This window comes from Desmodus rotundus, chromosome 4, assembly GCF_022682495.2.
Source record: "Desmodus rotundus isolate HL8 chromosome 4, HLdesRot8A.1, whole genome shotgun sequence".
Lineage (NCBI taxonomy): Eukaryota > Metazoa > Chordata > Mammalia > Chiroptera > Phyllostomidae > Desmodus > Desmodus rotundus.
Genome location: NC_071390.1, coordinates 80,784,914 through 80,805,945, shown reverse-complemented (window position 1 = coordinate 80,805,945; position 21,032 = coordinate 80,784,914). Strand labels below are relative to the sequence as shown.

Here is a 21,032-nt window from a genome sequence, read left to right as displayed (position 1 = left end):
GAGTACAGGGTACTTTGCATCAAAGAAAAAGATTAGAACCCCACATCCCTGCCCCCCAACGTATATTAATATATTTCATTAAAATACATTTTAGGTTTGTTTTGAGGTGTTTTAGGTACTTTGAAACACATTTTTATGACTGAATTTTAGATTTAAACCTAAAAAATGACTGTTTGAAGTAGCATCTAAAACTACATTTTAAAACATTTCTTCTCATATTTGGCTTGTTGAAAATGACCTGTGAACACACCTACCGGTAGTCAGTCATCTTACCCTGAAAGGGCAAGGTGTTTTTTGATAGCCACTGACCCGAAGAAGCCGAAACTGTGACCCCGCCTCCCCCCACACCCAGTTACTTCACGAAGTGCTCACATATATCCCCTGTATTTGTCAGCAGTGCTGAACCTTGCAGTAATTGGTGACTGAATTCTTTCAAATGGGTCCAATTTGCCAGCGTCTAAAGAGAAAGAAGTCCAGCTTGCTTCATCCTTATTAGAGGAAATTCACGAGCTTCTGTAGATTGCAGTGTTAGGAAAAACAAGTTTGTCATTTGAACGGTATGACCACTTCCCCACTCTAAGCCTGTTTAAGGGAGTCCACTCAGTAATTGCTGACTCAGTTTGCCTGCATTGCCAGAATTGAAGCCTGTCCGTAATTGCCCACTGGATTGAGTAGGAACAAACAATAGAGGGACAAACTGATGATGACTTATTGGTCCCAGGTTTACCAAAGCATGCTAATTTGCTCTAAAAACTGTGTGTGTTGGGCTTGCAAAGGTTTACAGGGAGGACAGAAAAACCTGCAAATCTGAAGGCGACCGGCTCAAGGTCACCGAGGGAACGCTACCTCTGCAACTGTGCTCTTCAGCTCCTGGGTCCGATAATGAAAGGACCGAAGCCGAACGCCACAGCAGCCCGGACGGAGTTTCAAAACTGCGTAGTAAAATAGCTAGCCGGGGTAGTGCTTTTGTACTCGAGCTGGAGTGCAATGAACGCAGTCTGCCGTTCTTCCATCGCTGTCTGACAGCATCCAGCAAAGGCGTGCAGGGTTAAGGACAGCAGAACCCAGTTGTCCTTTCTCAGCTGTTAGGAGAAACTGGAATCGAGGGGGGCGAGGACCGCGGAGGCGGCACGCGGTTGGGAGACAGAACCCGCGGCAGCCGAGCCCAGGGCGAGGGGCAGGAAGCGGGTGTGTGCTAAGGCAGGGAAGGGGTGGGAGCGACGAGGGGAAAACCCGGGGCCAAACTCCAGCTCGGAGCATCTAGCGCCCGCCGCCTGCAAAAGGGGGCGAAACCGGCCTGAGAGAGGGGGAAGCGGGAAGCAGGGGGAAGGGAAGGAAGTGAAGAAAGAGGAAGGAAAGACAGGAAAAGAGGAAGAGGGCAGCAATTTCTGCGGCTGTCTCAGGAGGAGGAGCAAAAGGGGAAAGAGGAGGATCCAGAGTTAGTCAGTCAAGCAGCCAGCGGGAGGTAGGGAAACAGGAGCAGGAGGAGGAGGATTAAAGATGGCCACCAACAGCTGCGGGGAACGGCAACAACCCCTCACTTTCCGGGATGGTTTCTGCGGGTCGGCCCGGCCTTGATGGAGAAGAGAAGCCGGAGGAGCGCCGAGGCTGAGGCGGCGGCGGGGACCCAGAGAGGAGGAGGACGCAGCGGACCAGGGTCCCGGAGAGGAGAAGGGAAAGGCGGTAGCGTCGCTGCCCCGACCGCCTAGCGCCGCTGCCGGCCCCGGCTGACCGCTGCCGGCCCCGGCTGACCGGTTCCCGCACTTGCGCCTGCAGAATCAAGCCCGGCCCGCAGCCCCGTCGCCTGCAGCGGAGGTCCGGCGCCCAGCCGCGGGCGCGACGCGGCGTTCGCCGCCCCCTCCCCGTCGCCAGCGCGCCCTCGGTGAGAAGCTCCCGCCCGCTTCGGTCCCCGCTGCCAGCCGGGCCTGCCGGCCCTCGGTGAGTGCCCCCCGCCTGCCTCCCTGCCGTCCCCCCACCCCCACCCCGCGCCCGGCGCGCCGCGGCCGCTTTGTTCGTGCGGGTCTGAGGCGCTGCCCACTCCCGGCCCTACGCCCGCTGCCCCTGGGGACAGGCCGCGGCCCAGCTGCTGTCCTCCCTCGGGACCGCGCAGTCCCCAGTCGCCACCACCGCTGCCATCTGAGCTGGTGGCCTGGCCTGTGGCCTCCACTGCGGCCTGGAGAGGGCGCCATCACGGTGGGGTCAGGGTCTGGGTCACGCGACGCTGGTGGTGGGGAGCGCTGCTGGGGTGTTTTGAGGGTGGGGGAGGAGAGGACTGGACATTGCCGCCCGTAAGCAGTGGGGGCGTAACCTGGCGGCCTAGGACTGGTGGTGGGGGTGCGGTTCTGTCCTGCGCCCCTCCGTCAGACCCCGCAGGGTCCCGGCTCTTGGAGCCCCCAGCGTCCGGGCGCAGCTCTGCGAGGCCTCCATCCCTCGGGCGCTGTCTCTAGGGCCGCGGGCCTCTCTTGACTTATTCTCCAGCCCTGTTCTCCCCCCACACCCTGTGCTGGAAACCTTTGGTTTATGAAAGGAACCAAAGATACTCCTGTGTTCTGCCCTTTTATTCTCTTGTACAGGGGATGCAGTGGCATCGCAAATATTCCCGGTTACCATGGGGTTTTAAAAGCAGAAGTGACCTTTCAAACCAAAAAGCATTTGGCCCACCCAGCTAATGTTTGATTGTCGGGTGCAGCGTTGCACAGATTTTTACCCTTGAATTCTGAGATCTCCAGTATTAGGGCTCCCTTTCACTGAAATAATATGATAAAACCTGATTGAAAGGATGTTTACTGTATATGTGAACCCTTGCCTCGACTTCCAGTTCTTTAAAAATTGTTTCCTGCGGGGAAATGGTGCTAATGCATAGGGAAAACTATTTCTTGTTCAGTAATGGCATGAGTTGGTTAGTGCCAACTGGGTATTGTAGTCTGAACACCAAACTATTAAAGAAAAACAAAACCTTTTGTTTTGAGATAGCAGCATATCTATAGCAGCATTATCTAAATAATTCCAGGTTGGAATTATTTGATAGGAGGTTGAGACCAATTAGCTTCCACTATCAGGCATTATAAGAAATAAACACAACATAAAACAGAACCAAAATATATTGGTTAATAAAAAAACTAGATGTAATACTAGTGCATAGGTCTAGGAAAAAATAAATCCAGCTGAAAAAAAATGAAACTTTTTCATGGGACCCTATTCTTACAGGAATTAGCTTGGTATGTTTTTTATATTTAAAAAATATATAATGCATTAGACTGAGTTGAAAACTCTACCTATAATCTTTGAGCATCAGTACTGCATGTTACACTTTGAACCATTCATTCTCAAGCAGCTAGAAATACGCGTTTCTTCTTAGTTTTTCTGAGTTGAAATTGATTCATGTACAAAATTTATATTTCTAATTTAAAATTGCTGCAAAAAATGAGATGAATTAGAAAACATGTTTCTTTCTGCTCTTGTAATATCTGTTTAAAAGAGTAAATGACATATTTCAATATTAGTTGGATTCTCTATTTTGAAGATTCTTAAATTACACTGCTCAACTTTGCAAGTTTAAGAGTTTACATCAGGCGTTTTTAATTTTATACAAGTATTTCAGAAGGTCATTGAATCCTCAGTTTATGTGCAGAATGTAGCATATACAGGCATACCTTGGAGATATGGTGGGTTTGGTTCCACACCACCATAAGAAAGCTTATCACAATCTTTTTCCTGGTGGAAAATCTTGCTTTTAATTTGTTTAACAGCAACAACAAAAAACCAACATCTATGAAGCACAATAAAGTGACGTGCAAAAAAATGAGCAATACCTGTGTATGCTTTTTTGGGGGGTAAAGAATCCTTGGAGCCATCATATTGTCAAAAAGATCTGTCTCTACAAAAGATTATGAACTACTGGATGTATAATTAAAGAATAGATCTCTTATATTTGTAATGCTAAGATTCTTAGGATTATATCTGAGAATTTGTATCTTTTAAGTTATTTTCTAAGAAATGTTTGTTATTGACAGTTTGGTACAGAGAAATCGTTTTTCATGCATTCTTATGGAAACTTTAGGAAAGTGTTACTCCCATTTTACAGATGAGGAATCTTTAGAGATGCTTGTTCAAAGTCATACAGAGACTGGTAGGGCCAACATTTAAACCCAGACTTTGTAAAGTCAAAGCCAGCAGTCCTAGCAACAAGGAAGGCTGCACAATATCATGGAATTTTAGAACCACTGACTCCAAGTAAGAAGAAACCTTAGTGATTAAGCATCTCTTGATGATGCTAGTCTGAAATTGTACCCAAAGTACGGCCATTTCTACAGCATTCTTGGGAGGATCATCCAGGCCCCGATATTCGTACTGCCTGTGATTACAAGGTCACTTTTTTCAACATTTTTCATCTTTTTCTATTTATGTGAGTTAAAATCTGACTTCCTGATATTTCTACTGATAAGTTCCAGTCCTCCCAGTGTATGTATGATGTGTTCATCTTCCAGAAAATAAATAAGAGATAAATGACTCCTCTAATTTTTTTGTAGTCAGGTTTATTGAAGTGTAATTTACATGCAGTAAAATTTCTGACAAATGTATATAGTTGGATAATCATCACCACATCCATATGTAAAACTTTTCCATCATACCAAAAAGTTCTCATGGTGCTTTGTAGTCAGTCCTCTCCCTGAATCCCCATCCCCCAGCAACCATTAACCAATTAATGTCTCTGTAGTGGTGTTTTCTAGAGCATCATGTAAATGAAATTATACAATATGTTGTCTTTTGTGTCTTCTTTCACTTAACATAATGCTTTTGATGCACATTAAGGTGTTCCATCTATCAGTATCTTGTTTAGTGGTATGCTGATAAATATTGTTAACAACTTGGTCTCCAAAGGGAAAGAAAAAATCCCTGATTTGTAGCATTTGGTAATCATTGCACTGTAAATACTCTAATCATGGCCTATATTAAGCTACCTAAACCAGCTGGCAAAATTCCTATAAATTTTATCAGTGGGCTCTCACCAGCTGGTACCAGCCCACTCGAGCACGCCACTGAGTTTGTTCCTTTCTATTGTTGAGTAGCATTCTATTCTGTTGCAGTGCCACGGTTTGTTCATCTGTTCATGAATTGGACATTTGAGTCCCGGTTTTGGTCAACAATGACTAAAGCTACTGTGAACAGTTATGTACTAGTTGGTGTGTGTGGGGGCAGATTTTTTTTTTTTTTTTTTTGAGATGTACCTAGGAGTGGGATTACTGGGTCCTATAAGTGTATATTTATCGATATGAGTGACTTTATGTTGTTCTGCCAAACTGTTCTCCAACATGACTATATCATTTTGCATTCCTACCAGTAGCAATACAAGAATTTCAGTTGTTCTGCATGCTTGTCAGCACTTAGTATTTTCAGTGATTAAAATTATAGCCCAGTGATTTTCAACCATTTTCATCTCATGGCACACATAAACTAATTACTAAAATTCTGCAGCACACAAAAAAATGTATTTTTTTGCCAATTTGACAAAAAACAGGTATAATTTTGATTCATTCACAATGGACAGCTATTGTTGTGTTGGCCGTTGTCTTTTTTTTTTTTTTTTTAATGTGACAATCTAAGGGAAAAAGAGGTCAGTGCCCCTGAGTAAAATAGTCAGGTATTGCGTGTTTTAAAAGTGCTTATGGCACACTTGTTGAAAATTGCTGTTATAGCCACATAACACATATGTTATATGTGCAATGGTCTCCTTTAATGTTTTTTACTTAATTTTTACTTTCAGTATTTGAACCAACATAGGAAGTTTATGATGGATATAACTAAATAATTCTTTTTTGGCTTGGTCATCAATCATGATCTCACTCACTACGGCACTTAAAGAATGTTTTTTGAGTTTCTTATTGTGCAGTTGTCTTTCATATTATTAGAATTGCTTTTTAAAAAGGAATCACTATAAAGGAATTCTAATACTTACCTGTTAACATTTTTTAAAATGTGGCTTTTATTTTATTTTCTTAAAGATTTTATTTATTTATTTTTTTAAAAGAGGGGAAGGGAGGGAGAGAGGGAGAGAGGCATCACTAGTGCAGCCCGTACTGGGGACCTGGCCTGCAACCCAGGCATGTGACCTGACTGGGAATTGAGCCGGTGACACTTTGGTTTGCAGGCCCACACTCAATCCACTGAGCTACACCAGCCAGGGCCTAAATGTGGCTTTGTAAAAGCTATGTAAATCTTGTTTTGTTTTGTTTTTAAGAAAAGTTCAGAATTAAAATTCTCAAATTATAAAGCAGTCTTTCAACTTTTACTACTTAGCTCTAAATTCACATATCCAACTGCTGATTTAGACATAGACCCTGAGATGTTCCCATAGTCCTGTCAACCTCAGCATGACCAAAGCTTAACTCATAGTCTTTCTCCCCAAATGTCGTCTCTCCTCCTCTCTTCTCAATTTGAGTAACTATCATCTACTCTGTCACAAGACAGAAGCCAGGCAATCATCTTCTACTCCTTAGTCTTCCTCGGTTTCCACATACAGTTAAGCATCGGATCAGGTCCATTTGCTTTTATCTGGTAAATATTTCTCTTATTCCATCGCTTCCTCCTCAAAAGCCTTTTATTAAGTCCTGTATTCCGCTGATGAATTATTATAGTGGTCTTCTAAATGCTTCTTTAAATTTATCCTCACCCCTTCTCATCAATTCCCCTTGCACCCTTTCCAAAATGAACTATTTTTTTCTTTTTTAATTTTGAAAAATATAAAATTGTGATATTTCCAATATGCATTTTTTCTCTTGCTTAAAATCTTTTAATAGATCCTAAGTTGTTATCAAAGAGCCATTAAAGCACTGGGTCTTGGTCTGTGCAGACCTCTATATGGCCTGGCTTCAACTTCTCCAGTCTCATCCCTGATGACAGCCATTCTTTTGTCCATTCTTTAAAAAAGGATTTGTGTGAGTCTGCTATCTGTTCTACACAGTGCTAGATGATGGCGTTGTATCCAGGAGCTTAAATTCTCCTTGGGGGACGGATAACAGATATCTGTATTTTCAGTTGCTAGTAAGTGCCTTGGAGGAGAACCAAGGCTGGGTGAGGGAGTTACGGGAGTACTAGGGTCCTGAGGTGTGAGTGGGGTTGCCATTTAGAAGGGTCTGTGAGAAGACCTCTTTGTTAAGGTAACATTTGAGCAGAGACTTGAAGCATTTGAGGGGGTGGGTGAGAGTTTTACCTCTGAGAGAAGAGGAGGTGCTGAGGCCCTGAAGCAGGAGGGAGAACAGCCAAGGGTTGGCTGTAGAGAGGTGAGAACTGAGGTCAGGGTGGTGGAGGCACTGACAGATGGTGGAGTCCAGTGTAAGGACTTTGACTTCTTAACTTAGTGAATTTGAGCTTAGAGTGTGTCTGCCCTGGGCATGGACAGAGACGCATTCCCGTCTCCTACCTGAAGTTTCTGAATATGCTACCCTATTGTGTCCCTGAGCCTTTCCTGCTACCCAGCATAGTGCTGTGTTCTCTTAGCACCCTTTGTTGTACCACTGCTTATTAGCTGCTTTATTTTTTGTCTCCCCTCCCTAGACTAAACTTCACAAGATTTGAGTTTTAACCTCTGAATTCCACTTGCATTGAATTAATATCTGTTGAATTATGGGGTTGCTGAAAATGAGATTAATCATTGAATACTGGGTAGGAGATCCCGGCAGTATTGTGTGATGACTGCTAGCTCATATGGATGTGGATTCTGTCTGTTTGCTGACTAGTGTACATTTAATGCTGGGGCAATGAACCATGCATAATAGGTGCTCAGTAAGTGCCCAGTCAAAGATTGAGTGCACATCTGTGTGCCCACCTCTGCTTTTTCTTCTCCTTCCCTTAAACACATGGGCAGGCTTCCCCCAAATCCCTTAACACAGGTGGCAAACACAGGGCCTGTGGGCCGAATCCGGCCCTCCACCTTGTTTTATCTGGCCGGGCACCTTGTTTCTACCTGGTGGCAGCGCTGAGCTCCTTGCCCCTAGTTAAGGAGTAGTTACATTTATACAGTCCTAAAATTACATTCGGCCCTTTGAAGGCAACCGCAAGGCTGATGTGGCCCCCAGTGAAAATGAGTTTGACACCCCTGCCTTAACATGTTTCCCTAATGGCCTTATCCTTCCTCTGATTTCATGCTCAAGAAATGCCAAATACTTAGGAAATAAATTCATTCATTCATTCTTTATAAACAAATGTAATAATAAATGCAGATAACTTCTCTCCAAGCTAAATAGATAGGGTTTATTTACATTTATGTTTTCCTTTCATTGGTGGGTATTTTTTGAGGTTACTTTATTAGCCTCATAATCACTAATAAACAAGACACTGGATAGGTCTAGACTGTCATTTCTGTATACAACTCAATAGGAGCCTTGTGTAGCATGAAAAGTCTGGTTCTGGAGATAAAGTTGGCAATATTTCTTAGTGTGTTTCATTTGGTTGAGCAAACAGTTGTAGTTGGTTTACTTACCTGACTGCTGGTGCAAACCTTTAGGGGTGTTTTGGTCCTCACCACCAAGACTGCAGAAGGGTCAGACTTCAGCACACACCCTTGAACGTCAGAACTCTAGGTATCCACTTAAGCATAGAACTGTTACCTGTAACTCCGAGTCCCTCGGTCCATACATCTCAGGCTTCCATGACCTGTCTGACCCCTACAGGGGAAGGACATTGGGAGATCCTTAAGTACTGTATTTGCAGAAGCTGTAAGACTTGAGGCAAGACATTTAAGGTAATGTCTGTTAGTGATATGAGCCATTTTCCTCCATTTTTGGTTAACCAGAAATCATTATGAGCATTAGATTGTCTTATGTATAATATGTCATACATATTAGATTATTGATCTTCATAGTGTTGTAATCCATTGTGACAAGCCTAGTGATGATATTTTTACTATATGAAATACTTTGTATATCCTAGCCCACTTAATGTCTGTGCTATTTGATTTTGACCAATTACAGTGTAATTTCACTAAGTGCTGAGTTTTTGCTTTGTTTTTGGTTTAGGTTTTTTTGTTTTTTAATAGTTACATGTGAGTAGGTCCTTGGTTTTATTTCCTTAATAGAGTGGTCTTACTGTTAAGTTTGCACATAGCTTTTTTTAAGTCAAGGGAAATTATTAATGACTTGGGTTGAGTTTGCTCCCATAAAGTTTTAAAACTTTCTGTCACTTTCTATTTGTATATAGTATATTAATTATTATATGACTTGGCACAATGCTAGTACATCTAGTTATTTTAAGCTTAATATGATTGTTTTGTGATATTCCACAAAAGAGCATGATGGTGATCAAGCTTGAGACTTGAGAATGTACTGTGTGAACTCTATCAGTATACTGACCCATCAGCAGATACTTCTAAGCCTTGAGAGGACTGAATCCCTATGTCGAGAGGTACTGTAATCATGCATTTTGGTGAGGTTGTAAGCTTAGATCACTAATTTTAAATCAACGAGATATATGTGAAGCCTCAGTGAATTTAAAGTACTGTGATTGTATTTTGGGGTTTAGAAGACTACTGAATGAGAAATAATAAACTACAGTTGTTTGATTCTTCTGTGCATGGCCTAATTTCTTTAAGGTATTCATTCACACTACTTATAAAAGATAAGTGGCTGTTTACAATGACACTTTCAGAGACCCAATTTGAATTCTGCTATGTCTGCTGCTAGAGAGCTGTGTTACTTCAAGCAGGTCACCCATCCTGTCTGGCCTCTGGCTCTTCATCTGTTGGCAGTCCTTTCCATACCAGGTTCCTTAGAAAATAGTGATTACTGTATTTTGACACTAATTCTTTTAGCTTTTCTCTGTTTCTTAAGCCCTTGGTACTTAGGTTGTGAGTGGGATCATGTTACAGGGTGGTTTTTGACATGTGTAATGGTTATGTCTTCAACACTTGATGAATCTGCTACATTTTAAAATATCAGGCCTAGCTTCCTCTTTCTATATAATGTTTCTTCTTGTTTCCCTCTGTTCTCCAGCCAGTATGGATTTAAAAGAGGTCAATTAATTTGCTATTAGCCTAGGAAGAATAGGAATTTGTTACATAGCCATTATCTAATATTAAAAGTCATGCCAAAGTTATTTTGTATAATCTGCTATTTTCTTTAGTGAAGGGCAACTAATTTGTTTTATCTGCAGAGAACCCTGCGGGTTTATTGCCTTGCTCTAAGTATAGCATCCACATGCGTAACTTTTGTTTTATAAATTGTATAACTTAGGAGGTGATTAATTATTGTATATAGGATCAAAACTGTAAAAAGAATCCCACAAGTATTTTCTCAAGATATCCAAATCTCATAGTACATTTTTGAGTGTTTGTGTTTAGAAAAGCAGCATGTTTTAATTTATTTAACATTTATTTAAACTGCATTACTTTACTGATACATTTTTAAATTTTGAAATAATTAAAAACTCAGGAAGTTGCAGAAATTACCAGTAGAGTACTATGTAACCCTGAATGATCACCCTTTACCCAGTAGTAACATCTTACATAACTGTAGTATAGTACTGACTTGTATTTCATTGCTAAAGCCATAATGATCTTGCTCCTTTTAAAAAATGTTGACAAATACAAGAATGTTGTTATTTTTATTTTCAGAGGGTGAAGACGTTAGCATGTACAAATTCAGATTCCATGCCTTGTTTCCGTGGGCAGCTCACCAATCTATGTTTCTTCCCTGTATTTTCTATGAAAAAGGTGACAGGTAACCAGGCAAAATGGCTGATTATTTTCCAGCATTTAGTTCATTTACAGCCTTAGGTATAATCATGTGAAATTTCAGTTACATGGCATTTTCTTAATTCCTCTTTGTTGGACTTCTTTATTTAATTATTGCTTGCTGGGAACTTTTATTCTTGCATGTAACAGAATATAAAGAAAAAATACTGGGCAGTTAGTCAAGAAATAATTATTAAGTACCTGCTATTACTGTGTTGACTATAGAGGACACACTGGAAAAGTAGGAGTGTTTATAGTGTAGTTGAATAAACAACTGTAGAACATCACCACATATTATATAATATATTTCAACAATTTTTATTCTCTAACACATAGAAATAGGCATTTAATTGGCCTGCAATAAACGTTGAGTGAATGAATGTAAGTAATAAGCATGTTGTCAGAAAATTCTGTAAGTCAAGAAAATAAATGTTTACTGTCCCTCCTAGGAATTCTAAAACTATTTATCGAGTCAAAGAATGATAATACATGTTTTATTATGTTTCTTTATTCTCTTCACCCTAGAAAACCCTCAGTTAATTAATAATCAGATTTCCTTGTTTAAAGCCTGGGTCTTTCTGATTCTGAAGCCCAAGAGCTTTCTCTATGGCACACTGCTCGTGAAAACACAATGTTTTCACGGTGACTTAGATGATAGTGCCGTAGGTAAGTAAGCAAGTATGAAATTAAACTCTTGTCAGTGGTTTTTGGAAAAATTGTGTATTGATTGTCTAGTAATTTTATTTCACTTCATTTATTTATGTAATAACTAGTGACTAAATTAGATCAAGTATAAGGGATTAAACTCGCTCTTGGAACCTATTTCTTTTCACCCAAACAGTGATACACTGTAAATAGACACTAAAATGATGCTATAATGTGTATTAATCATTCTAAAAAAATTTTCCTAAATATTTATGAAATATTTTATTGTGTACTGTACTGGGTACTATGGGAGCTACATGGATAGTTCTGCTCTCAATAACTTTATGATATAGTAGAGATAAGATAGATGTATAAATAATTGAACATTATGTGATTAGTCTATCTGAAACATACCGAAGTTCTGTGGACACTTAGTGAATAGAAAAATAGTTTTAGTTGAAGTGATTACAGAACGGCTAAGGTGTTTGATCTGCATATCAGGGTGATTGATAGAATTTTTTTGGTGAAAACTGAAATTTATCGGAGTTATAGAAAATTATGAAATCAATAGATTTCACCATCAGTGAATCAGATGGAAAAAAATGTTTGTCTGAATTTATTGTTTAAGTAATAAAGGTAAGGATTAGGGCCCTGGCCGGGTAGCTGGTTAGGATGTCCTCCCAATAGGTCAAGGTTGCAGGTTCTGTTCCCTGTTGGGGCACATACAAGTGTCAACCAATGAATGCATCAATAAGTGGACCGACAAATTAATTTCTCTTTCTCCCCCCTCACTCTCCTTCTCCCTCTTTCTTACTTCCTCTCTCACTTTGAAATCAGTAATTAGAAATTAAAAAAAGATAAGGGTCAGAAATAAAGTAAAACTCTTAGAGAAGACCATACTTTTTTAAATTTTTATTCAGTTACAATTGTCTGCATTTTCTCCCCATCCCTCCACCCCACCCCAGCCAGTCCCACCTCCCTCCCCCACCTCTACCCTCCCCCTTGCTTTTGCCCTTGTGTCCTTTATAGTAGCTCCTATGGACCCCTCTCCCCGCTATCCCCTCCCCACTCCCCTCTAGCTATTGTTACATTGTTCTTAATTTCAATGTCTCTGGTTATTTTTTGTTTGCTTTTTTCTTTTGTTGATTATGTTTCAGTTAAAGGTGAGATCATATGGTATTTGTCCCTCACCGCCTGGCTTATTTCACTTAGCATAATGCTCTCCAGTTCCATCCATGCCATTGCAAAGGGTATAAGCTCCTTCTTTCTCTCTGCTGCCTTGAATTCCATTGTGTAAATACACCATAGTTTTTGGATCCACTCATTTGCTGATGGGCACTTAGGTTGCTTCCAGTCCTTGGCTATTGTAAATTGTGCTGCTGTGAACATTAGGGTGCATAGGTTCTTTTGGATTGGTGTTTCAGGGTTCTTAGGGTATAATCCCAGCAGTGGAATTGCTGGGTCAAAGGGCAGTTCCATTTTTAGTTTTCTGAGGAAATTCCATACTGTTTTCCACAGTGGCCTCACCAGTCTGCATTCCCACCAACAGTGCATTAGGGTTCCCTTTTCTCCACATCCTCTCCAACATTTGTTTGTTGATTTGTTTATGTTGGCCATTCTGACTGGTGTAAGATGGCACCTCATTGTGGTTTTAATTTGCATCTCTCCGATGGCTAGTGATGCTGAGCATCTTTTCATATGTCTATGGGCCCTCTGTATGTCTTCCTTGGAGAAGTGTCTGTTCAAGTCCTTTGCCCATTTTTTAATTGGGTTTTTTGTCTTCCTGGAGTGGAGTCGTGTGAGTTCTTTATATATTTTGGAGATCAGGCCTTTGTTGGAGGTATCCTTGGCAAATATGTTTTCCCATACTGTTGGTTCTGTTTTCATTTTAATGCTCTTCTCTTTGGCCATGCAGAAATTTTTAATTTGATGAGGTCCCATTTGTTTATTCTTTCCTTTATGTCCCTTGCTTTAGGGGATGTGAGAAGACCATACTTTTAACACGAGAAACTTACTTTTGCATCTGAGGCATTTTACACTAGGTCACCATGAAAATTGAACTAAATATGACTTCTCTAGCATGTATTCTTTTTAAAGATAATTCGATCTGTTGGATCAATGACAGATGTGATTTATAGATTGCATTTTATTTGCTAAGTAAATTTGATGAGTTATCTCTGTGGTCAAGATGAAAATTGATTTATTTCTGTTTCATTATTTCAGAAGTTCTGATATTTAAAGTATTTCTATTACCGCTAAGGGAAATATCCTTGAAAAAGTTATCTTGGCTTTGTGAAGTTCAGCATTGTTAAGAGGTGGCTGTTGGAGGCAGCTTAAGAAGAGACTGGAGAAGAAGGGAAAGGACACTATGGTGGAACATGATGGGGCAGGGGAGAAAGGGAAAAGAAATGTGAGTTCTCTGTAGAAGGGGTTGCTCTGCTGTGGGTCCTTCAGTCTCAGCAGAGGCTGACCTGTGCCTGGTAAAACCTGAGGCACTTTCGAAAGCTAGTTTCTTCATCAGACCTATGTAAAGAGCAGACAGTCTCGATGTTACTTAGTTATACAATGAATATTAATGAAAAATGGTGTCATGACATGTGTTTGTGCTCTCCACCTCCTTTCCACGGAGACCTAGAGTTAAATCTGAGTCACTAGAGTAAACAGGTTCAGTGATTCCCAGCCTGTGGTAGGTTGCGTAACCACCACAAGGGTTGGCCTAGGTGTTGATACATTCAGGAGGGGATAGGGAAGCTGGAAAAGACATGGCAGCTGCTGAAAAGTCATTAAGGCCCCCATTAATGCTGACGATGCACTTGTGCGGCTGGGGCAGGGCAGGGGAAATATGCAGAATAGCCTTGCTAGGATGACAGTACTAGTGATCTCTATTCATAACCTGGAGAAGAGCATTGTATTTTTTTAGAAAGTATATTATCTTTTCCTCTTTATGGATTTTTATGCATTTTGAATTTCCTCAGCCTAATACTTTCATAAAAAAAAATGATTCACTTTTGACTGCTGAGTGCCAATGTTGAAAGCTCTTCAAAAAGATCCTCATATTCTAGCTTTTTTTCTTTCTACACTGCTTGTTGACATCTACTGTAATGCAGAGTTGAAGAGCTATTTTGCATATCATAATGTCATCTGACAGAGCATCATTCCAGTCCAGTGCAGTTGTGTTCAGCAAGCACTATTTAATGGAAGATTGGTTGCATTCCTCTACCTACTTGTGACTTGGGTGTTGTTAAGCTTATAGATACCAGCCACACCTATGTGTGCTTTCTTCAGTTTCGTTAATGTTTAAAAATGCTCTTACATACATGTTGGTTGCATTGATTTCAGTATTTTTAAAATTTTTGTCTTATCTAAATAGCAGTGGTAAGTATTATACATAGGTTTTGAGTTAGACTTTGTATTTGATCATGTTATCATTAAGAGATCAATAAAAAAAAGTGCTGTTTTTATTTTTTTTTAAAAAACAACCAACTTTAAAGATGGTGAAGTGACTAGTTTAGTAAAGAGTTGCTGTGGCTTATTGGAGTTTTCCCATCCAGTCTGTTTTCTTCATGAGCATTCAAGTCACTATAACATCTCCACGAACAGCAATTTAGAAGCTAAATGCATTGGCTAGTGACTCATTCCTAGATGCCTGAAATAGAAAAGTCATACCAAAGTAAACAAGTAGTGAAGTGGATTTTTTAAAATTAAATATTGGACATAGTGTTAGATTAAGGAAAGACCTATAGTAATGTGAAATTAGAATAGAGGAGAAGAGAATAATTGCCTTGTGGAAGGGTAAGAGCAAATGAAATTAATCCATGATATGAGATGCATTTTGCATTGTGCTTAGTATTCAGTAGGGAGTTATCTTTGGGAAAAGGGACTTAGAACTCACATTACACTTGGTTTTCTTTGAGTGAGGTCCTCCCTTGCAGTTGTCATTCCGTGGTGGCTGTATTGCAGTGTGAGCTGAATACAGTTGCTACTCCTTTACTAACCATCTGAATCCCTGGTTTTTTTCTTTTTCTCATTCAACAAGATTTTTATTAACTGTCTGTTTTGTGTGTTGAAATATTAAGATGATAAGATACTAATCCTCTTTTCAAAGAGCTAGTTTAACTTATGAACAGATAGTTAAGTAATGTGGTAATGGCGTTGTTTGAGGGTTTTTTTGCTTCCCTCCCTAGCCACAGTATTTGGAATTCCTTATCCATTGTACTTGTTCTTAGTGTAGATCTTTGATTTATAAGGTAAATACACATACCTTTTCCCTATAATCTCGGACTACTTTTCAGTTTTTCCTTAAACTCATGAAGATCCCATTCGTGGCTTGATCTTTAGGAATCAAGGTAGACAAGTCCAGGAAAGGGACAACATTTATAAGGGGGTAGTATTAATAATTAAGCTAGATTTTGGAGAAGGTGGTAGGAATCCCATTTTTGTCACTAAGTAGAATTAGAAATTTAAGTTTTATAAAGAATTCAGCCTTGATGAAAAGGGATACTAATTTATATGACTAGATATAGGTGCTGTTTTATTGCTCTAAGGTACCTTATTTGTCTTGTGTCAAGAAATTACAGCTAGAACTCTTGGGAATTACATGGTTATTTCTATATGCTATAATAGAATATATTTACATAATAAAATGTAGGCATTTTCTTTTTTCCTACTTTTAACAATATAACCTGGTGATTTAAAAAATAGGCACATGTATATCTAGGAATATTATGTTATTTTAATATTACTGTTTTACAAAGTTTTTGACTCATACCATTCAGAAATATTTTTCTTTTGTTTATCTGTTTAACTCCTTTGTTTTTAAATTCTGTGAGTTTGCTTACTTTTTACCACATCTCAGTAATTGATAAGGTTTTGTTGGCATTTGTGATATGACAGAGTATGGTCCAGTTTAAGAGTAGGGCAGAGGTTACTGTTGTACAGGATAGACTAGAATGAGTTCACACTTTGAAATAGTGCTGCATGTTAGAGCCAATCTGACCTACTCTGCAGGTGTTAAGGAAAGGTTCTCTTTGGTAGGCCATGTCAAGAGTAGAATAGCCATTGAGCCATTCACACAACCTATTGTAAATGGGGATTCAAGGTAGAGAAGTACATGGAATCTTGAGAGAAGGGGAGAGAATCAGAATGAATGAGTACATACATGTATACATATATTTATTTGAATGGCCTCCAGAAGATTTTGTCTGTGTGAAGTTGGTTACTGGGGTCTAAATAATGGCCGGATACCAGTCCTTGGGGTTGGAACTGGTAATCAAAAAGAGGCATCCCAGTCCTAGGACAAGACAAAGCAGGAACCAGACTAGGAACCTCTGAAAGTGTCAAAAACAGAAGCCTAGTTATAATTACTTAGGTATAAACAGGGCTAGAACAGCAGAAAGGGTAGGAGTAGAATAGAGTAGGTATGAGAATAAGCTGGGAATCCTAGTCATCTAACCTGGCCATAAAGCCTGGGTGAATATATGTTAATGATAACTTGATCTGGAATCAAAGACTGGGGCTGAAACTGCTTTAGTATCTCGTCACAAATCTATATTGGTGATGCAGGATTTAAGTGATAGAAGAAGCAAGGCACATGGAGAGCAGAAACAGGCTGGGCTTGACATTCTTTATATACTTATTAAGTATCTTTTAAGGAAGAAATTCATTTCCATGGTTAATCAGTAATCATTTAGTTTGCTTTACTGACACTGGTGTGGCATCACGAGATATAGAGAATTGCTGATGCTTCATAGTAATGTCTTAACAGGAAGCTGCTGCTGAACTGCTGCTAAAATGAACAAACTGAAGCTTCGGAGTAAATATGCTTTCTTGCAGAATAGGAGGATGTAAAAAAGCGTGTTAGGCATGAGGGTTCTAATGTCACAATTCTGAAGGCAAAAGCACACTATGTTAAGAGTTTAGTTTTTGAGTGGGGTGAGAGGAAGCACCAAAAATGTATGAACATGATAATTTGACGTTAAAATGAGAACCTTCTCACACCTTTTTTTACTTCCTAGAAGAAATTGCATTAGCATTTTTGGGGTTATAGTTAGCTGATGCTCACTAGCATAAGGGGTGACAAAAGGCATTTATGGAACCATATACTGGAAGTTGAATGATAAATTGAACAAGTGGGGCTTGCACAGAAGAAACCAGAGCTCTAGGAATCTCAGCAGGAGTTTTTATACCTTCTTTCTAGACCCCTGCCATAAATGTGACTGTGCTCTAAAGATTTAGTCTCTGCTTTGCCTTTTCAATTTTTATATTCCAACAAGAAAGGATGAGATTAGTCCTGTTCAGATCAGGTATCTGTCTCCCGGATCCAGGGGACCCAGGGTCTTGATGTGTAGTTATAGCACTAGGCATCTACCCAGTGTGCTGGGGGCCATCCCCAAAGAAGAGGAAATCAGACTTGATCCCTCCTAGGAGGTGTCTAGATGATCCCATCCTTTGTAATTTAACCATCTATTTTGCCTCCTCTTTTTCCTCCAGTTTTCTCCCTTCTTATATAAAGGTAGAGATAACCCTGCTACTCCATATGTGCACTTTTTCCAGTGGGAGAAAAATCTAAATACAAGCTAAGGTACCAGTCAAGAGGCATTGCCATAGGGCTACTGATTCTGGGTGATATGCTACCCTTCATTCCACTGTGATTCTTTCTTGATATTTTACAACCTAAATTTAATTCCTGCTGACTTGCCATCCACACGATTAGGGAAAAGGAAAGGGAAATAAAATATTTAAAGAGAAAGATGAGGGTATTTATTACACACCAGTGACTAGTAAGGAAATAAATGGTGACTACAATCTATAGTTTTGCATGAATGTACAGAATCTAATCTATTTCACTTCAAATTTTGTATTTCTGTTACCTTCTGCTCATCAAGTATCTTGGCTTACCAGGTTCTCTTCTGAACAAGCTGAGCCAGTGCTTCCTTCATGAAAGGGTCTGCTCTGGTAGTTTCAACTGTGTTGTGATGGTCACATTATGATGGTCTGCCACTAACCTTAACACTGTGTACTTGTACTGTACCACCAGAAAGTACTCTGTGGGAATCCCCTGCATTCTTCTCATAGTCTTTCCACCTCCTCCCCCAAAGGTATAGTACCAACCTCTCTTTTCCTTGATAATCAGGGACAGTTACCCCCACCCAATTCTCTAGTCCTTATTTTTGTTTATTTTTCTACTGTCATGAGGAAATCAAGCTGAACACTGTAAGCTCAGCTTTCAATGTAATGAAACACTTATTTTGTCTCCTGGTATAAGTATTTTTTTCCTTGGGAATTAAAACTGCTAGATCAGATTCCAGAATTCTCGAGGCAAGAATTCTTGAGACAAGAAGCAAAATGCTATCATTGTTTGGTTCCCATATCCAGTGTATCCTGGAGATGGGAGACATTGATTATTGGTTAGTGGTTCAGAACCTATTTATATCCTACAGGACAGCACACCAACTTAGTTTTGTATAGTGATGCTGGCAGAGGCAAATTCAGAATTGGTGTATCTTAAGTGAGCACCAGTCATCACCATTTCTATAACGCAAAAGAGCTTGTAATTCACCAAGAGGTAGTGTTTGGGGCGGGGGGGACTCAGGCAATTGGGTTCTCACAATAGTATCATTGAGGTCAGTCCTAGTAAGTCCATGCAATTGATACCTTGCGTAACTGCTTCTCCTGCCACCTGGTTGTTTTCATGAACCTACTGAGCAAGGACCAGGTTGGATGGAGAAGTCTGACTTGATTTGTCACGTGGGTCATCTTATCCACCTGATCATTAGGAAGCTTTATATTTTTGTTCCTTTGCTTTGGCAGTGACAGGATTCTGGTGAACACGTAAGAGAGGAATTTTTTAGGTCATCGCCAGTTTGTGAGAGATTCATTCAAATAGTCATCCCATAAATCTCCCCATCATTTATCCTCTCATCTTTCACAGTAACAAAAACAGGGAGGACTGTAGGCTCTATACCACTCCAAGAAGTGTCTCCTGCAAATTACTATTACATTCTATAAATTCCCCAAACTTAAGCATGTTTTCAAGCCGCATTTAACAACTATATTTTAATTTTTAACATTTTTTCTTATTTAACTCAGCTCTTTTCCTTTTTTTGATTTCATGTTCTATAGTTCCTCAACGTTAAAGGCCCATTTAAATATTTTCAACATTTTGGTTTAAAGAGTTCTAAAATGCTATATATGCTCTGCTTGTGAAAGTGTGTGTATATTTACGTGCACATACGTATATACTTAGCATAGAAAATATCTGAAAGGGTATATACCACACTGTAAACAATGATTATCTTTGGAGCGTGAGTTAAGGGAAAATAAGAATTGGTATTGTGACGGAGACCAACTTTTATTGTTTGACGTCCAAAAATGTGTTCTGCTTGATATTTTATATGCTACCAAGTATATACTTTTCATTAATATGAAAAAGACTAGCATTTGGACCAGGATGGGCAAGGCGGCCACTGGTAGACTGGGCAGTCCCACATTTGTGAACAGAAACACCAGAAGGAACAACTGGGGAGCAAGGCAGACCATGCAACCCAGGGTTCCAGTATGGGGAAAAAAGCCTCAAAACCTTTGGCTGTAACAACCTGTAGGAGTTGCAGTGGTGGGAGAAGCTCCCAGCCTCATGGGACAGTTTGTTGGAGAGACCCACGGGGTCCTAGAACATACACAAACCTACCCACCTTGGAATCAGCACCAGAAGGGCCCAATTTGCTTGTGGGTAGCAGGAAAGTGACTGAAAGCTGGTGTGGTATTGTTCCCTCTCTGACCCCTCCCCCGCACACAGTGCCACAACACCACTACGTGGTTACCACGCCCTGGATCCTAAGGCTCCTCTCCTTACAACCTAACAGGCGCCCAGACAAAATACATGGCCCAAATGAAAGAACACATCAAAATTCCAACAATATAACTATGTGATGATGAGATAGCCAACCTATCAGAAGCAGAGTTCAAAACACTGCTAATCAGGATGCTTACAGAAATAACTGAGTATGCTTAAATGATTGCTCAAGTGATTGAGCAAAAGAGAGGAAAAAGTGAAGGCTATACAAAGTGAAATAAACAAAAATATTCAGGGAACCAACAGTGAAAGGAAGGGAAACCGGGACTCAAGTCACTGGTTTGGAGCAGAAGGAACAAATAACATTCAGCCAGAACAGAATGAAGAAACAGGAATTCAAAAAAAAGAGGAGAGGCATAGGAACCTCCAGGACTACTTTAAACATTCCAGCATCTGAAACATAGAGTTGCCAGAAGGAGAAGAGGAAGAGCAAGAAATTGAAAACTTATTTGAACAAATAATGAAGGAGAACTTCCCTCATCTGCCAAAGGAAATAGATTTCCAGAAAGTCCAGGAAGCTCAGAGAGTCCCAAAGAAGTTGGACCCAAGGAAGGACACACCCCAAGACACATCATAATTATATTACCCAAGACTCAAGATAGAGAATCTTAAAAGCAGCAAAAGGAAAGGAGACAAGTTACCTACGAAGGAGTTCCCATTAGACTATGAACTGATTTATCAAAAGAAACCTTGCAGGCAAGAAGGGACTGGAAAGAAATATTCAGTCATGAAAGGCAAGGACCTACATCCAAGATTGCTCTATCCAGCAAAACTATCATTTAGAATGGAAGGGCAGATCAAGTGCTTCCC

At 40.1% G+C, this 21,032-nt stretch overlaps 1 protein-coding gene across 6 annotated transcripts in view; it reads left to right on the top strand.

Moving 5' to 3' along the window:
* The first annotated feature begins 1,248 nt into the window (after window positions 1–1,248).
* Window positions 1,249–21,032, top strand: part of WDFY3 (WD repeat and FYVE domain containing 3) — a 268,490-nt gene continuing 248,706 nt past the window's right edge. For 5 of the 6 annotated variants that reach the window (XM_053922587.2, XM_053922591.2, XM_053922589.2 and 2 more), the window contains exon 1: window positions 1,249–1,938. The gene's annotated coding sequence lies outside the window, so the exon portion shown is untranslated. The remainder of the gene's footprint in view (window positions 1,939–21,032) is intronic. The other variant, XM_053922590.2, reaches the window with a different exon arrangement.